This window comes from Coturnix japonica, chromosome W (genome assembly GCF_054131305.1).
Source record: "Coturnix japonica strain WE chromosome W, WE-NBRP24, whole genome shotgun sequence".
NCBI lineage: Eukaryota > Metazoa > Chordata > Aves > Galliformes > Phasianidae > Coturnix > Coturnix japonica.
The window spans coordinates 12,005,863-12,026,149 of NC_140701.1; positions in this window are offsets into that span (position 1 = coordinate 12,005,863).

Sequence of the window (20,287 nt, forward strand, 5' to 3'; positions counted from 1 at the left end):
TGTGAACGTGTAGTTAAATGGGCCCCGGCTGGAGGAGGCCGGATTCGCGGAGGCTTAACCCTTGAATCCTGGCGTGAAAGGGACCACTGGTAACAGAAAACCATATTTTTGCAAGGGTAAAGAGTGATACCTAAGAGAGACCTTTTTATTTCTGGTATAAGTATTGATATTCCTGTGAATTTTTTCTAAAATCTGTCAGAAAAGGATATATCTGTTGGAAATGTCCTTATTTTGTAGAGGAGAAAAGGTATTTCCGTTAGTAACGTCCTCAATTTGTAGAAGAGAAAAGGTATTGAGGAAACAATGTGTCATATTTTGCTACCAAGCTTCATTTTGTAGAGAAAATGTCTTCTTTTGGGGATGAAAACCAGTATTTCTGGGAAACAATGCTATTTTAAAGGGATAAAAAGCATTATTTTGGTGAGAAAACCATGTCCTTGCAAGGATAAAGAATGATTCTTAGGAGAGAACTTTTATTTCCGGGATAGGTACTGATATTTGTGTGACATTCTTCTAAAATTTGTCAGAAATTGATATTTCTGTTGGAAATGTCCTTATTTTGAAGAGGGAAAGAGGTATTCCAATAACAGTGTTTCATATGTTGCTACAAGGGACCATTTGTAGAGAAAACGATTTCTATTGGGGATGAAAACCACTTTTTTGGGTAGAAAATGCTACTTGTAATGATGAAAAGCTTTGTATTGGTAAGAAAAAGAATTTTTGGCAAGATTCAAGAGTGATACCTGAGAGAGAACACCTTTTTTTCTGGTGTAAGTATTGATATTAGTGTGAAATACATCGGAAATTTGTCTGAAATGGATAATTCTTATGTTAATGTCATTATTTTGTAGGGGAAGACAGATATTCTGGAATCAATGAGTCATAATTTGTTACAAAGCATCGTTTTAAAGAGAATGTGTCTTCTTTTGGGGATGAAAACCAGTAATTTAGGGAGAAATTGCTATTTGTAGGGATGAAAAGCATTAGTTTGGGAAGAAAACCATAGTTTTGCAAGGATGAAGAGTGATACCTAAGAGTGTACTTTTCATTTCTGGGATAAGTGTCGATATTCATGTGACCTACTTCTAAAATTTGTCAGAAATCGATATTTCTGTTGGAAATGTCATTCTTTTTTAGATGAAAAGAGTTATTCTGGAAACAATGTCTCATATATGGCTACAAGCGATAATTTTGTAGAGAAATCGATTTCTTTTGAAGATGAAAACCACCTTTACGTTTAGAAAATGCTGTTTGTAGAGATGAAAAACATTATTTTGGTAAGAAAACCATATTTTTGCAAGGGTAAAGAGTGATACCTAAGAGAGACCTTTTTATTTCTGGTATAAATATTGATATTCCTGTGAATTTTTTCTAAAATCTGTCAGAAAAGGATATATCTGTTGGAAATGTCCTTATTTTGTAGAGGAGAAAAGGTATTTCTGTTATTAACGTCCTCAATTTGTAGAAGAGAAAAGGTATTGAGGAAACAATGTGTCATATTTTGCTACCAAGCTTCATTTTGTAGAGAAAATGTCTTCTTTTGGGGATGAAAACCAGTATTTCTGGGAAACAACGCTATTTTAAAGGGATAAAAAGCATTATTTTGGTGAGAAAACCATGTCCTTGCAAGGATAAAGAATGATTCTTAGGAGAGAACTTTTATTTCCGGGATAGGTACTGATATTTGTGTGACATTCTTCTAAAATTTGTCAGAAATCGATATTTCTGTTGGAAATGTCCTTATTTTGAAGAGGGAAAGAGGTATTCCAATAACAGTGTTTCATATGTTGCTACAAGGGACCATTTGTAGAGAAAACGATTTCTATTGGGGATGAAAACCACTTTTTTGGGTAGAAAATGCTACTTGTAATGATGAAAAGCTTTGTATTGGTAAGAAAAAGAATTTTTGGCAAGATTCAAGAGTGATACCTGAGAGAGAACACCTTTTTTTCTGGTGTAAGTATTGATATTAGTGTGAAATACATCGGAAATTTGTCTGAAATGGCTAATTCTTATGTTAATGTCATTATTTTGTAGGGGAAGACAGATATTCTGGAATCAATGAGTCATAATTTGTTACAAAGCATCGTTTTAAAGAGAATGTGTCTTCTTTTGGGGATGAAAACCAGTAATTTAGGGAGAAATTGCTATTTGTAGGGATGAAAAGCATTAGTTTGGGAAGAAAACCATAGTTTTGCAAGGATGAAGAGCGATACCTAAGAGTGTACTTTTCATTTCTGGGATAAGTGTCGATATTCATGTGACCTACTTCTAAAATTTGTCAGAAATCGATATTTCTGTTGGAAATGTCATTTTTTTTTTTTAACAAAAGAGTTATTCTGGAAACAATGTGTCATATATAGCTACAAACGATAATTTTGTAGAGAAATCGATTTCTTTTGAAGATGAAAACCACCTTTACGTTTAGAAAATGCTGTTTGTAGAGATGAAAAACATTATTTTGGTAAGAAAACCATATTTTTGCAAGGGTAAAGAGTGATACCTAAGAGAGACCTTTTTATTTCTGGTATAAGTATTGATATTCCTGTGAAATTTTTCTAAAATCTGTCAGAAAAGTATATATCTGTTGGAAATGTCCTTATTTTGTAGAGGAGAAAAGGTATTTCCGTTAGTAACGTCCTCAATTTGTAGAAGAGAAAAGGTATTGAGGAAACAATGTGTCATATTTTGCTACCAAGCTTCATTTTGTAGAGAAAATGTCTTCTTTTGGGGATGAAAACCAGTATTTCTGGGAAACAACGCTATTTTAAAGGGATAAAAAGCATTATTTTGGTGAGAAAACCATGTCCTTGCAAGGATAAAGAATGATTCTTAGGAGAGAACTTTTATTTCCGGGATAGGTACTGATATTTGTGTGACATTCTTCTAAAATTTGTCAGAAATCGATATTTCTGTTGGAAATGTCCTTATTTTGAAGAGGGAAAGAGGTATTCCAATAACAGTGTTTCATATGTTGCTACAAGGGACCATTTGTAGAGAAAACGATTTCTATTGGGGATGAAAACCACTTTTTTGGGTAGAAAATGCTACTTGTAATGATGAAAAGCTTTGTATTGGTAAGAAAAAGAATTTTTGGCAAGATTCAAGAGTGATACCTGAGAGAGAACACCTTTTTTTCTGGTGTAAGTATTGATATTAGTGTGAAATACATCGGAAATTTGTCTGAAATGGATAATTCTTATGTTAATGTCATTATTTTGTAGGGGAAGACAGATATTCTGGAATCAATGAGTCATAATTTGTTACAAAGCATCGTTTTAAAGAGAATGTGTCTTCTTTTGGGGATGAAAACCAGTAATTTAGGGAGAAATTGCTATTTGTAGGGATGAAAAGCATTAGTTTGGGAAGAAAACCATAGTTTTGCAAGGATGAAGAGTGATACCTAAGAGTGTACTTTTCATTTCTGGGATAAGTGTCGATATTCATGTGACCTACTTCTAAACTTTGTCAGAAATCGATATTTCTGTTGGAAATGTCATTCTTTTTTAGATGAAAAGAGTTATTCTGGAAACAATGTCTCATATATGGCTACAAGCGATAATTTTGTAGAGAAATCGATTTCTTTTGAAGATGAAAACCACCTTTACGTTTAGAAAATGCTGTTTGTAGAGATGAAAAACATTATTTTGGTAAGAAAACCATATTTTTGCAAGGGTAAAGAGTGATACCTAAGAGAGACCTTTTTATTTCTGGTATAAATATTGATATTCCTGTGAATTTTTTCTAAAATCTGTCAGAAAAGGATATATCTGTTGGAAATGTCCTTATTTTGTAGAGGAGAAAAGGTATTTCTGTTATTAACGTCCTCAATTTGTAGAAGAGAAAAGGTATTGAGGAAACAATGTGTCATATTTTGCTACCAAGCTTCATTTTGTAGAGAAAATGTCTTCTTTTGGGGATGAAAACCAGTATTTCTGGGAAACAATGCTATTTTAAAGGGATAAAAAGCATTATTTTGGTGAGAAAACCATGTCCTTGCAAGGATAAAGAATGATTCTTAGGAGAGAACTTTTATTTCCGGGATAGGTACTGATATTTGTGTGACATTCTTCTAAAATTTGTCAGAAATCGATATTTCTGTTGGAAATGTCCTTATTTTGAAGAGGGAAAGAGGTATTCCAATAACAGTGTTTCATATGTTGCTACAAGGGACCATTTGTAGAGAAAACGATTTCTATTGGGGATGAAAACCACTTTTTTGGGTAGAAAATGCTACTTGTAATGATGAAAAGCTTTGTATTGGTAAGAAAAAGAATTTTTGGCAAGATTCAAGAGTGATACCTGAGAGAGAACACCTTTTTTTCTGGTGTAAGTATTGATATTAGTGTCAAATACATCGGAAATTTGTCTGAAATGGATAATTCTTATGTTAATGCCATTATTTTGTAGGGGAAGACAGATATTCTGGAATCAATGAGTCATAATTTGTTACAAAGCATCGTTTTAAAGAGATTGTGTCCTCTTTTGGGGATGAAAACCAGTAATTTAGGGAGAAATTGCTATTTGTAGGGATAAAAAGCATTAGTTTGGGAAGAAAACCATAGTTTTGCAAGGATGAAGAGCGATACCTAAGAGTGTACTTTTCATTTCTGGGATAAGTGTCGATATTCATGTGACCTACTTCTAAAATTTGTCAGAAATCGATATTTCTGTTGGAAATGTCATTCTTTTTTAGATGAAAAGAGTTATTCTGGAAACAATGTGTCATATATGGCTACAAGCGATAATTTTGTAGAGAAATCGATTTCTTTTGAAGATGAAAACCACCTTTACGTTTAGAAAATGCTGTTTGTAGAGATGAAAAACATTATTTTGGTAAGAAAACCATATTTTTGCAAGGGTAAAGAGTGATACCTAAGAGAGACCTTTTTATTTCTGGTATAAGTATTGATATTCCTGTGAAATTTTTCTAAAATCTGGCAGAAAAGGATATATCTGTTGGAAATGTCCTTATTTTGTAGAGGAGAAAAGGTATTTCCGTTAGTAACGTCCTCAATTTGTAGAAGAGAAAAGGTATTGTGGAAACAATGTGTCATATTTTGCTACCAAGCTTCATTTTGTAGAGAAAATGTCTTCTTTTAGAAATGAAAACAAGTATTTCTGGGAAACAACGCTATTTTAAAGGGATAAAAAGCATTATTTTGGTGAGAAAACCATGTCCTTGCAAGGATAAAGAATGATTCTTAGGAGAGAACTTTTATTTCCGGGATAGGTATTGATATTTGTGTGACATTCTTCTAAAATTTGTCAGAAATCGATATTTCTGTTGGAAATGTCCTTATTTTGAAGAGGGAAAGAGGTATTCCAATAACAGTGTTTCATATGTTGCTACAAGGGACCATTTGTAGAGAAAACGATTTCTATTGGGGATGAAAACCACTTTTTTGTATAGAAAATGCTACTTGTAATGATGAAAAGCTTTGTATTGGTAAGAAAAAGAATTTTTGGCAAGATTCAAGAGTGATACCTGAGAGAGAACACCTTTTTTTCTGGTGTAAGTATTGATATTAGTGTGAAATACATCGGAAATTTGTCTGAAATGGATAATTCTTATGTTAATGTCATTATTTTGTAGGGGAAGACAGATATTCTGGAATCAATGAGTCATAATTTGTTACAAAGCATCGTTTTAAAGAGAATGTGTCTTCTTTTGGGGATGAAAACCAGTAATTTAGGGAGAAATTGCTATTTGTAGGGATGAAAAGCATTAGTTTGGGAAGAAAACCATAGTTTTGCAAGGATGAAGAGTGATACCTAAGAGTGTACTTTTCATTTCTGGGATAAGTGTCGATATTCATGTGACCTACTTCTAAAATTTGTCAGAAATCGATATTTCTGTTGGAAATGTCATTCTTTTTTAGATGAAAAGAGTTATTCTGGAAACAATGTCTCATATATGGCTACAAGCGATAATTTTGTAGAGAAATCGATTTCTTTTGAAGATGAAAACCACCTTTACGTTTAGAAAATGCTGTTTGTAGAGATGAAAAACATTATTTTGGTAAGAAAACCATATTTTTGCAAGGGTAAAGAGTGATACCTAAGAGAGACCTTTTTATTTCTGGTATAAATATTGATATTCCTGTGAATTTTTTCTAAAATCTGTCAGAAAAGGATATATCTGTTGGAAATGTCCTTATTTTGTAGAGGAGAAAAGGTATTTCTGTTATTAACGTCCTCAATTTGTAGAAGAGAAAAGGTATTGAGGAAACAATGTGTCATATTTTGCTACCAAGCTTCATTTTGTAGAGAAAATGTCTTCTTTTGGGGATGAAAACCAGTATTTCTGGGAAACAACGCTATTTTAAAGGGATAAAAAGCATTATTTTGGTGAGAAAACCATGTCCTTGCAAGGATAAAGAATGATTCTTAGGAGAGAACTTTTATTTCCGGGATAGGTATTGATATTTGTGTGACATTCTTCTAACATTTGTCAGAAATCGATATTTCTGTTGGAAATGTCCTTATTTTGAAGAGGGAAAGAGGTATTCCAATAACAGTGTTTCATATGTTGCTACAAGGGACCATTTGTAGAGAAAACGATTTCTATTGGGGATGAAAACCACTTTTTTGTATAGAAAATGCTACTTGTAATGATGAAAAGCTTTGTATTGGTAAGAAAAAGAATTTTTGGCAAGATTCAAGAGTGATACCTGAGAGAGAACACCTTTTTTTCTGGTGTAAGTATTGATATTAGTGTGAAATACATCGGAAATTTGTCTGAAATGGATAATTCTTATGTTAATGTCATTATTTTGTAGGGGAAGACAGATATTCTGGAATCAATGAGTCATAATTTGTTACAAAGCATCGTTTTAAAGAGAATGTGTCTTCTTTTGGGGATGAAAACCAGTAATTTAGGGAGAAATTGCTATTTGTAGGGATGAAAAGCATTAGTTTGGGAAGAAAACCATAGTTTTGCAAGGATGAAGAGTGATACCTAAGAGTGTACTTTTCATTTCTGGGATAAGTGTCGATATTCATGTGACCTACTTCTAAAATTTGTCAGAAATCGATATTTCTGTTGGAAATGTCATTCTTTTTTAGATGAAAAGAGTTATTCTGGAAACAATGTCTCATATATGGCTACAAGCGATAATTTTGTAGAGAAATCGATTTCTTTTGAAGATGAAAACCACCTTTACGTTTAGAAAATGCTGTTTGTAGAGATGAAAAACATTATTTTGGTAAGAAAACCATATTTTTGCAAGGGTAAAGAGTGATACCTAAGAGAGACCTTTTTATTTCTGGTATAAATATTGATATTCCTGTGAATTTTTTCTAAAATCTGTCAGAAAAGGATATATCTGTTGGAAATGTCCTTATTTTGTAGAGGAGAAAAGGTATTTCTGTTATTAACGTCCTCAATTTGTAGAAGAGAAAAGGTATTGAGGAAACAATGTGTCATATTTTGCTACCAAGCTTCATTTTGTAGAGAAAATGTCTTCTTTTGGGGATGAAAACCAGTATTTCTGGGAAACAACGCTATTTTAAAGGGATAAAAAGCATTATTTTGGTGAGAAAACCATGTCCTTGCAAGGATAAAGAATGATTCTTAGGAGAGAACTTTTATTTCCGGGATAGGTATTGATATTTGTGTGACATTCTTCTAACATTTGTCAGAAATCGATATTTCTGTTGGAAATGTCCTTATTTTGAAGAGGGAAAGAGGTATTCCAATAACAGTGTTTCATATGTTGCTACAAGGGACCATTTGTAGAGAAAACGATTTCTATTGGGGATGAAAACCACTTTTTTGTATAGAAAATGCTACTTGTAATGATGAAAAGCTTTGTATTGGTAAGAAAAAGAATTTTTGGCAAGATTCAAGAGTGATACCTGAGAGAGAACACCTTTTTTTCTGGTGTAAGTATTGATATTAGTGTGAAATACATCGGAAATTTGTCTGAAATGGATAATTCTTATGTTAATGTCATTATTTTGTAGGGGAAGACAGATATTCTGGAATCAATGAGTCATAATTTGTTACAAAGCATCGTTTTAAAGAGAATGTGTCTTCTTTTGGGGATGAAAACCAGTAATTTAGGGAGAAATTGCTATTTGTAGGGATGAAAAGCATTAGTTTGGGAAGATAACCATAGTTTTGCAAGGATGAAGAGTGATACCTAAGAGTGTACTTTTCATTTCTGGGATAAGTGTCGATATTCATGTGACCTACTTCTAAAATTTGTCAGAAATCGATATTTCTGTTGGAAATGTCATTCTTTTTTAGATGAAAAGAGTTATTCTGGAAACAATGTCTCATATATGGCTACAAGCGATAATTTTGTAGAGAAATCGATTTCTTTTGAAGATGAAAACCACCTTTACGTTTAGAAAATGCTGTTTGTAGAGATGAAAAACATTATTTTGGTAAGAAAACCATATTTTTGCAAGGGTAAAGAGTGATACCTAAGAGGGACCTTTTTATTTCTGGTATAAATATTGATATTCCTGTGAATTTTTTCTAAAATCTGTCAGAAAAGGATATATCTGTTGGAAATGTCCTTATTTTGTAGAGGAGAAAAGGTATTTCTGTTATTAACGTCCTCAATTTGTAGAAGAGAAAAGGTATTGAGGAAACAATGTGTCATATTTTGCTACCAAGCTTCATTTTGTAGAGAAAATGTCTTCTTTTGGGGATGAAAACCAGTATTTCTGGGAAACAATGCTATTTTAAAGGGATAAAAAGCATTATTTTGGTGAGAAAACCATGTCCTTGCAAGGATAAAGAATGATTCTTAGGAGAGAACTTTTATTTCCGGGATAGGTACTGATATTTGTGTGACATTCTTCTAAAATTTGTCAGAAATCGATATTTCTGTTGGAAATGTCCTTATTTTGAAGAGGGAAAGAGGTATTCCAATAACAGTGTTTCATATGTTGCTACAAGGGACCATTTGTAGAGAAAACGATTTCTATTGGGGATGAAAACCACTTTTTTGGGTAGAAAATGCTACTTGTAATGATGAAAAGCTTTGTATTGGTAAGAAAAAGAATTTTTGGCAAGATTCAAGAGTGATACCTGAGAGAGAACACCTTTTTATCTGGTGTAAGTATTGATATTAGTGTGAAATACATCGGAAATTTGTCTGAAATGGATAATTCTTATGTTAATGTCATTATTTTGTAGGGGAAGACAGATATTCTGGAATCAATGAGTCATAATTTGTTACAAAGCATCGTTTTAAAGAGATTGTGTCTTCTTTTGGGGATGAAAACCAGTAATTTAGGGAGAAATTGCTATTTGTAGGGATAAAAAGCATTAGTTTGGGAAGAAAACCATAGTTTTGCAAGGATGAAGAGCGATACCTAAGAGTGTACTTTTCATTTCTGGGATAAGTGTCGATATTCAAGTGACCTACTTCTAAAATTTGTCAGAAATCGATATTTCTGTTGGAAATGTCATTCTTTTTTAGATGAAAAGAGTTATTCTGGAAACAATGTCTCATATATGGCTACAAGCGATAATTTTGTAGAGAAATCAATTTCTTTTGAAGATGAAAACCACCTTTACGTTTAGAAAATGCTGTTTGTAGAGATGAAAAACATTATTTTGGTAAGAAAACCATATTTTTGCAAGGGTAAAGAGTGATACCTAAGAGAGACCTTTTTATTTCTGGTATAAGTATTGATATTCCTGTGAAATTTTTCTAAAATCTGGCAGAAAAGGATATATCTGTTGGAAATGTCCTTATTTTGTAGAGGAGAAAAGGTATTTCCGTTAGTAACGTCCTCAATTTGTAGAAGAGAAAAGGTATTGTGGAAACAATGAGTCATATTTTGCTACCAAGCTTCATTTTGTAGAGAAAATGTCTTCTTTTAGAAATGAAAACAAGTATTTCTGGGAAACAACGCTATTTTAAAGGGATAAAAAGCATTATTTTGGTGAGAAAACCATGTCCTTGCAAGAATAAAGAATGATTCTTAGGAGAGAACTTTTATTTCTGGGATAGGTACTGATATTTGTGTGACATTCTTCTAAAATTTGTCAGAAATTGATATTTCTGTTGGAAATGTCCTTATTTTGAAGAGGGAAAGAGGTATTCCAATAACAGTGTTTCATATGTTGCTACAAGGGACCATTTGTAGAGAAAACGATTTCTATTGGGGATGAAAACCACTTTTTTGTATAGAAAATGCTACTTGTAATGATGAAAAGCTTTGTATTGGTAAGAAAAAGAATTTTTGGCAAGATTCAAGAGTGATACCTGAGAGAGAACACCTTTTTTTCTGGTGTAAGTATTGATATTAGTGTGAAATACATCGGAAATTTGTCTGAAATGGATAATTCTTATGTTAATGTCATTATTTTGTAGGGGAAGACAGATATTCTGGAATCAATGAGTCATAATTTGTTACAAAGCATCGTTTTAAAGAGAATGTGTCTTCTTTTGGGGATGAAAACCAGTAATTTAGGGAGAAATTGCTATTTGTAGGGATGAAAAGCATTAGTTTGGGAAGAAAACCATAGTTTTGCAAGGATGAAGAGTGATACCTAAGAGTGTACTTTTCATTTCTGGGATAAGTGTCGATATTCATGTGACCTACTTCTAAAATTTGTCAGAAATCGATATTTCTGTTGGAAATGTCATTCTTTTTTAGATGAAAAGAGTTATTCTGGAAACAATGTCTCATATATGGCTACAAGCGATAATTTTGTAGAGAAATCGATTTCTTTTGAAGATGAAAACCACCTTTACGTTTAGAAAATGCTGTTTGTAGAGATGAAAAACATTATTTTGGTAAGAAAACCATATTTTTGCAAGGGTAAAGAGTGATACCTAAGAGAGACCTTTTTATTTCTGGTATAAATATTGATATTCCTGTGAATTTTTTCTAAAATCTGTCAGAAAAGGATATATCTGTTGGAAATGTCCTTATTTTGTAGAGGAGAAAAGTTATTTCTGTTATTAACGTCCTCAATTTGTAGAAGAGAAAAGGTATTGAGGAAACAATGTGTCATATTTTGCTACCAAGCTTCATTTTGTAGAGAAAATGTCTTCTTTTGGGGATGAAAACCAGTATTTCTGGGAAACAACGCTATTTTAAAGGGATAAAAAGCATTATTTTGGTGAGAAAACCATGTCCTTGCAAGGATAAAGAATGATTCTTAGGAGAGAACTTTTATTTCCGGGATAGGTACTGATATTTGTGTGACATTCTTCTAAAATTTGTCAGAAATCGATATTTCTGTTGGAAATGTCCTTATTTTGAAGAGGGAAAGAGGTATTCCAATAACAGTGTTTCATATGTTGCTACAAGGGACCATTTGTAGAGAAAACGATTTCTATTGGGGATGAAAACCACTTTTTTGGGTAGAAAATGCTACTTGTAATGATGAAAAGCTTTGTATTGGTAAGAAAAAGAATTTTTGGCAAGATTCAAGAGTGATACCTGAGAGAGAACACCTTTTTTTCTGGTGTAAGTATTGATATTAGTGTCAAATACATCGGAAATTTGTCTGAAATGGATAATTCTTATGTTAATGCCATTATTTTGTAGGGGAAGACAGATATTCTGGAATCAATGAGTCATAATTTGTTACAAAGCATCGTTTTAAAGAGATTGTGTCTTCTTTTGGGGATGAAAACCAGTAATTTAGGGAGAAATTGCTATTTGTAGGGATAAAAAGCATTAGTTTGGGAAGAAAACCATAGTTTTGCAAGGATGAAGAGCGATACCTAAGAGTGTACTTTTCATTTCTGGGATAAGTGTCGATATTCAAGTGACCTACTTCTAAAATTTGTCAGAAATCAATATTTCTGTTGGAAATGTCATTCTTTTTTAGATGAAAAGAGTTATTCTGGAAACAATGTGTCATATATGGCTACAAGCGATAATTTTGTAGAGAAATCAATTTCTTTTGAAGATGAAAACCACCTTTACGTTTAGAAAATGCTGTTTGTAGAGATGAAAAACATTATTTTGGTGAGAAAACCATATTTTTGCAAGGGTAAAGAGTGATACCTAAGAGAGACCTTTTTATTTCTGGTATAAGTATTGATATTCCTGTGAAATTTTTCTAAAATCTGTCAGAAAAGGATATATCTGTTGGAAATGTCCTTATTTTGTAGAGGAGAAAAGGTATTTCCGTTAGTAACGTCCTCAATTTGTAGAAGAGAAAAGGTATTGTGGAAACAATGTGTCATATTTTGCTACCAAGCTTCATTTTGTAGAGAAAATGTCTTCTTTTAGAAATGAAAACAAGTATTTCTGGGAAACAACGCTATTTTAAAGGGATAAAAAGCATTATTTTGGTGAGAAAACCATGTCCTTGCAAGAATAAAGAATGATTCTTAGGAGAGAACTTTTATTTCTGGGATAGGTACTGATATTTGTGTGACATTCTTCTAAAATTTGTCAGAAATTGATATTTCTGTTGGAAATGTCCTTATTTTGAAGAGGGAAAGAGGTATTCCAATAACAGTGTTTCATATGTTGCTACAAGGGACCATTTGTAGAGAAAACGATTTCTATTGGGGATGAAAACCACTTTTTTGGGTAGAAAATGCTACTTGTAATGATGAAAAGCTTTGTATTGGTAAGAAAAAGAATTTTTGGCAAGATTCAAGAGTGATACCTGAGAGAGAACACCTTTTTTTCTGGTGTAAGTATTGATATTAGTGTGAAATACATCGGAAATTTGTCTGAAATGGATAATTCTTATGTTAATGTCATTATTTTGTAGGGGAAGACAGATATTCTGGAATCAATGAGTCATAATTTGTTACAAAGCATCGTTTTAAAGAGAATGTGTCTTCTTTTGGGGATGAAAACCAGTAATTTAGGGAGAAATTGCTATTTGTAGGGATGAAAAGCATTAGTTTGGGAAGAAAACCATAGTTTTGCAAGGATGAAGAGTGATACCTAAGAGTGTACTTTTCATTTCTGGGATAAGTGTCGATATTCATGTGACCTACTTCTAAAATTTGACAGAAATCGATATTTCTGTTGGAAATGTCATTCTTTTTTAGATGAAAAGAGTTATTCTGGAAACAATGTCTCATATATGGCTACAAGTGATAATTTTGTAGAGAAATCGATTTCTTTTGAAGATGAAAACCACCTTTACGTTTAGAAAATGCTGTTTGTAGAGATGAAAAACATTATTTTGGTAAGAAAACCATATTTTTGCAAGGGTAAAGAGTGATACCTAAGAGAGACCTTTTTATTTCTGGTATAAATATTGATATTCCTGTGAATTTTTTCTAAAATCTGTCAGAAAAGGAAATATCTGTTGGAAATGTCCTTATTTTGTAGAGGAGAAAAGGTATTTCTGTTATTAACGTCCTCAATTTGTAGAAGAGAAAAGGTATTGAGGAAACAATGTGTCATATTTTGCTACCAAGCTTCATTTTGTAGAGAAAATGTCTTCTTTTGGGGATGAAAACCAGTATTTCTGGGAAACAACGCTATTTTAAAGGGATAAAAAGCATTATTTTGGTGAGAAAACCATGTCCTTGCAAGGATAAAGAATCATTCTTAGGAGAGAACTTTTATTTCCGGGATAGGTACTGATATTTGTGTGACATTCTTCTAAAATTTGTCAGAAATCGATATTTCTGTTGGAAATGTCCTTATTTTGAAGAGGGAAAGAGGTATTCCAATAACAGTGTTTCATATGTTGCTACAAGGGACCATTTGTAGAGAAAACGATTTCTATTGGGGATGAAAACCACTTTTTTGGGTAGAAAATGCTACTTGTAATGATGAAAAGCTTTGTATTGGTAAGAAAAAGAATTTTTGGCAAGATTCAAGAGTGATACCTGAGAGAGAACACCTTTTTTTCTGGTGTAAGTATTGATATTAGTGTCAAATACATCGGAAATTTGTCTGAAATGGATAATTCTTATGTTAATGTCATTATTTTGTAGGGGAAGACAGATATTCTGGAATCAATGAGTCATAATTTGTTACAAAGCATCGTTTTAAAGAGATTGTGTCTTCTTTTGGGGATGAAAACCAGTAATTTAGGGAGAAATTGCTATTTGTAGGGATAAAAAGCATTAGTTTGGGAAGAAAACCATAGTTTTGCAAGGATGAAGAGCGATACCTAAGAGTGTACTTTTCATTTCTGGGATAAGTGTCGATATTCAAGTGACCTACTTCTAAAATTTGTCAGAAATCGATATTTCTGTTGGAAATGTCATTCTTTTTTAGATGAAAAGAGTTATTCTGGAAACAATGTGTCATATATGGCTACAAGCGATAATTTTGTAGAGAAACTCATTTTCTTTTGAAGATGAAAACCACCTTTACGTTTAGAAAATGCTGTTTGTAGAGATGAAAAACATTATTTTGGTAAGAAAACCATATTTTTGCAAGGGTAAAGAGTGATACCTAAGAGAGACCTTTTTATTTCTGGTATAAATATTGATATTCCTGTGAATTTTTTCTAAAATCTGTCAGAAAAGGATATATCTGTTGGAAATGTCCTTATTTTGTAGAGGAGAAAAGGTATTTCTGTTATTAACGTCCTCAATTTGTAGAAGAGAAAAGGTATTGAGGAAACAATGTGTCATATTTTGCTACCAAGCTTCATTTTGTAGAGAAAATGTCTTCTTTTGGGGATGAAAACCAGTATTTCTGGGAAACAACGCTATTTTAAAGGGATAAAAAGCATTATTTTGGTGAGAAAACCATGTCCTTGCAAGAATAAAGAATGATTCTTAGGAGAGAACTTTTATTTCCGGGATAGGTACTGATATTTGTGTGACATTCTTCTAAAATTTGTCAGAAATCGATATTTCTGTTGGAAATGTCCTTATTTTGAAGAGGGAAAGAGGTATTCCAATAACAGTGTTTCATATGTTGCTACAAGGGACCATTTGTAGAGAAAACGATTTCTATTGGGGATGAAAACCACTTTTTTGGGTAGAAAATGCTACTTGTAATGATGAAAAGCTTTGTATTGGTAAGAAAAAGAATTTTTGGCAAGATTCAAGAGTGATACCTGAGAGAGAACACATTTTTTTCTGGTGTAAGTATTGATATTAGTGTGAAATACATCGGAAATTTGTCTGAAATGGATAATTCTTATGTTAATGTCATTATTTTGTAGGGGAAGACAGATATTCTGGAATCAATGAGTCATAATTTGTTACAAAGCATCGTTTTAAAGAGAATGTGTCTTCTTTTGGGGATGAAAACCAGTAATTTAGGGAGAAATTGCTATTTGTAGGGATGAAAAGCATTAGTTTGGGAAGAAAACCATAGTTTTGCAAGGATGAAGAGTGATACCTAAGAGTGTACTTTTCATTTCTGGGATAAGTGTCGATATTCATGTGACCTACTTCTAAACTTTGTCAGAAATCGATATTTCTGTTGGAAATGTCATTCTTTTTTAGATGAAAAGAGTTATTCTGGAAACAGTGTGTCATATATGGCTACAAACGATAATTTTGTAAAGAAATCGATTTCTTTTGAAGATGAAAACCACATTTAGGTTTAGAAAATGCTGTTTGTAGAGATGAAAAACATTATTTTGGTAAGAAAACCATATTTTTGCAAGGGTAAAGAGTGATACCTAAGAGAGACCTTTTTATTTCTGGTATAAGTATTGATATTCCTGTGAAATTTTTCTAAAATCTGTCAGAAAAGGATATATCTGTTGGAAATGTCCTTATTTTGTAGAGGAGAAAAGGTATTTCTGTTAGTAATGTCCTCAGTTTGTAGAAGAGAAAAGGTATTGTGGAAACAATGTGTCATATTTTGCGACAAAGCTTCATTTTGTAGAGAAAATGTCTTCTTTTAGAAATGAAAACAAGTATTTCTGGGAAACAACGCTATTTTAAAGGGATAAAAAGCATTATTTTGGTGAGAAAACCATGTCCTTGCAAGGATAAAGAATGATTCTTAGGAGAGAACTTTTATTTCCGGGATAGGTACTGATATTTGTGTGACATTCTTCTAAAATTTGTCAGAAATCGATATTTCTGTTGGAAATGTCCTTATTTTGAAGAGGGAAAGAGGTATTCCAATAACAGTGTTTCATATGTTGCTACAAGGGACCATTTGTAGAGAAAACGATTTCTATTGGGGATGAAAACCACTTTTTTGGGTAGAAAATGCTACTTGTAATGATGAAAAGCTTTGTATTGGTAAGAAAAAGAATTTTTGGCAAGATTCAAGAGTGATACCTGAGAAAGAACACAATTTTTTGTGGTGTAAGTATTGATATTAGTGTGAAATACATCGGAAATTTGTCTGAAATGGATAATTCTTATGTTAATGTCATTATTTTGTAGGGGAAGACAGATATTCTGGAATCAATGAGTCATAATTTGTTACAAAGCATCCTTTTAAAGAGAATGTGTCTTCTTTTGGGAATGAAAACCAGTAATTTAGGGAGAAATTGCTATTTGTAGGGATGAAAAACATTAGTTTGGGAAGAAAACCATAGTTTTGCAAGGATGAAGAGTGATACCTAAGAGTGTACTTTTCATTTCTGGGATAAGTGTCGATATTCATGTGACCTACTTCTAAAATTTGTCAGAAATCGATATTTCTGTTGGAAATGTCATTCTTTTTTAGATGAAAAGAGTTATTCTGGAAACAATGTGTCATATATGGCTACAAACGATAATTTTGTAGAGAAATCGATTTCTTTTGAAGATGAAAACCACCTTTACGTTTAGAAAATTCTGTTTGTAGAGATGAAAAACATTATTTTGGTAAGAAAACCATATTTTTGCAAGGGTAAAGAGTGATACCTAAGAGAGACCTTTTTATTTCTGGTATAAGTATTGATATTCCTGTGAATTTTTTCTAAAATCTGTCAGAAAAGGATATATCTGTTGGAAATGTCCTAATTTTGTAGAGGAGAAAGGGTATTTCCATTAGTAACGTCCTCAATTTGTAGAAGAGAAAAGGTATTCTGGAAACAATGTGTCATATTTTGCTACAAAGCTTCATTTTGTAGAGAAAATGTCTTCTTTTAGAAAAGAAAACAAGTATTTCTGGGAAACAACGTTTTTTTAAAGGGTTAAAAAGCATTATTTTGGTGAGAAAACCATGTCCTTGCAAGGATAATGAATAATTCTTCGGAGAGAACTTTTATTTCCGGGATAGGTACTGATATTTGTGTGACATTCTTCTAAAATTTGTCAGAAATCAATATTTCTGTTGGAAATGTCCTTATTTTGAAGAGGGAAAGACGTATTCCAATAACAGTGTTTCATATGTTGCTACAAGGGACCATTTGTAGAGAAAACGATATCTATTGGGGATGAAAACCACTTTTTTGGGTAGAAAATGCTACTTGTAATGATGAAAAGCTTTGTATTGGTAAGAAAAAGAATTTTTGGCAAGATTCAAGAGTGATACCTGAGAAAGAACACATTTTTTTCTGGTGTAAGTATTGATATTAGTGTGAAATACATCGGAAATTTGTCTGAAATGGATAATTCTTATGTTAATGTCATTATTTTGTAGGGGAAGACAGATATTCTGGAATCAATGAGTCATAATTTGTTACAAAGCATCGTTTTAAAGAGAATGTGTCTTCTTTTGGGGATGAAAACCAGTAATTTAGGGAGAAATTGCTATTTGTAGGGATGAAAAGCATTAGTTTGGGAAGAAAACCATAGTTTTGCAAGGATGAAGAGTGATACCTAAGAGTGTACTTTTCATTTCTGGGATAAGTGTCGATATTCATGTGACCTACTTCTAAAATTTGTTAGAAATCGATATTTCTGTTGGAAATGTCATTCTTTTTTAGATGAAAAGAGTTATTCTGGAAACAATGTGTCATATATGGCTACAAACGATAATTTTGTAAAGAAATCGATTTCTTTTGAAGATGAAAACCACCTTTACGTTTAGAAAATGCTGTTTGTAGAGATGAAAAACATTATTTTGGTAAGAAAACCATATTTTTGCAAGGGTAAAGAGTGATACCTAAGAGAGACCTTTTTATTTCTGGTATAAGTATTGATATTCCTGTGAATTTTTTCTAAAATCTGTCAGAAAAGGATATATCTGTTGGAAATGTCCTTATTTTGTAGAGGAGAAAAGGTATTTCCGTTAGTAACGTCCTCAATTTGTAGAAGAGAAAAGGTATTCTGGAAACAATGTGTCATATTTTGCTACCAAGCTTCATTTTGTAGAGAAAATGTCTTCTCTTGGGGATGAAAACCAGTATTTCTGGGAAACAGCGCTATTTTAAAGGGATAAAAAGCATTATTTTGGTGAGAAAACCATGTCCTTGCAAGGATAAAGAATGATTCTTAGGAGAGAACTTTTATTTCCAGGATAGGTACTGATATTTGTGTGACATTCTTCTAAAATTTGTCAGAAATCGATATTTCTGTTGGAAATGTCCTTATTTTGAAGAGGGAAAGAGGTATTCCAATAACAGTGTTTCATATGTTGCTACAAGGGACCATTTGTAGAGAAAACGATTTCTATTGGGGAAGAAAACCACTTTTTTGGGTAGAAAATGCTACTTGTAATGATGAAAAGCTTTGTATTGGTAAGAAAAAGAATTTTTGGCAAGATTCAAGAGTGATACCTGAGAGAGAACACATTTTTTTCTGGTATAAGTATTGATATTAGTGTGAAATACATCGGAAATTTGTCTGAAATGGATAATTCTTATGTTAATGTCATTATTTTGTAGGGGAAGACAGATATTCTGGAATCAATGAATCATAATTTGTTACAAAGCATCGTTTTAAAGAGAATGTGTCTTCTTTTGGGGATGAAAACCAGTAATTTAGGGAGAAATTGCTATTTGTAGGGATGAAAAGCATTAGTTTGGGAAGAAAACCATAGTTTTGCAAGGATGAAGAGTGATACCTAAGAGTGTACTTTTCATTTCTGGGATAAGTGTCGATATTCATGTGACCTACTTCTAAAATTTGTTAGAAATCGATATTTCTGTTGGAAATGTCATTCTTTTTTAGATGAAAAGAGTTATTCTGGAAACAATGTGTCATATATGGCTACAAACGATAATTTTGTAAAGAAATCGATTTCTTTTGAAGATGAAAACCACCTTTAGGTTTAGAAAATGCTGTTTGTAGAGATGAAAAACATTATTTTGGTAAGAAAACCATATTTTTGCAAGGGTAAATAGTGATACCTAAGAGAGACCTTTATATTTCTGGTATAAGTATTGATATTCCTGTGAAATTTTTCTAAAATCTGTCAGAAAAGGATATATCTGTTGGAAATGTCCTTATTTTGTAGAGGAGAAAGGTATTTCTGTTAGTAACGACCTCAGTTTGTAGAAGAGAAAAGGTATTGTGGAAACAATGTGTCATATTTTGCTACAAAGCTTCATTTTTTAGAGAAAATATCTTCTTTTAGAAAAGAAAACAAGTATTTCTGGGAAACAACGTTTTTTTAAAGGGTTAAAAAGCATTATTTTGGTGAGAAAACCATGTCCTTGCAAGGATAATGAATAATTCTTCGGAGAGAACTTTTATTTCCGGGATAGGTACTGATATTTGTGTGACATTCTTCTAAAATTTGTCAGAAATCAATATTTCTGTTGGAAATGTCCTTATTTTGAAGAGGGAAAGACTTATTCCAATAACAGTGTTTCATATGTTGCTACAAGGGACCATTTGTAGAGAAAACGATATCTATTGGGGATGAAAACCACTTTTTTGGGTAGAAAATGCTACTTGTAATGATGAAAAGCTTTGTATTGGTAAGAAAAAGAATTTTTGGCAAGATTCAAGAGTGATACCTGAGAAAGAACACAATTTTTTCTGGTGTAAGTATTGATATTAGTGTGAAATACATCGGAAATTTGTCTGAAATGGATAATTCTTATGTTAATGTCATTATTTTGTAGGGGAAGACAGATATTCTGGAATCAATGAGTCATAATTTGTTACAAAGCATCGTTTTAAAGAGAATGTGTCTTCTTTTGGGGATGAAAACCAGTAATTTAGGGAGAAATTGCTATTTGTAGGGATGAAAAGCATTAGTTTGGGGAGAAAACCATAGTTTTGCAAGGATGAAGAGTGATACCTAAGAGTGTACTTTTCATTTCTGGGATAAGTGTCGATATTCATGTGACCTACTTCTAAAATTTGTTAGAAATCGATATTTCTGTTGGAAATGTCATTCTTTTTTAGATGAAAAGAGTTATTCTGGAAACAATGTGTCATATATGGCTACAAACGATAATTTTGTAAAGAAATCGATTTCTTTTGAAGATGAAAACCACCTTTACGTTTAGAAAATGCTGTTTGTAGAGATGAAAAACATTATTTTGGTAAGAAAACCATATTTTTGCAAGGGTAAAGAG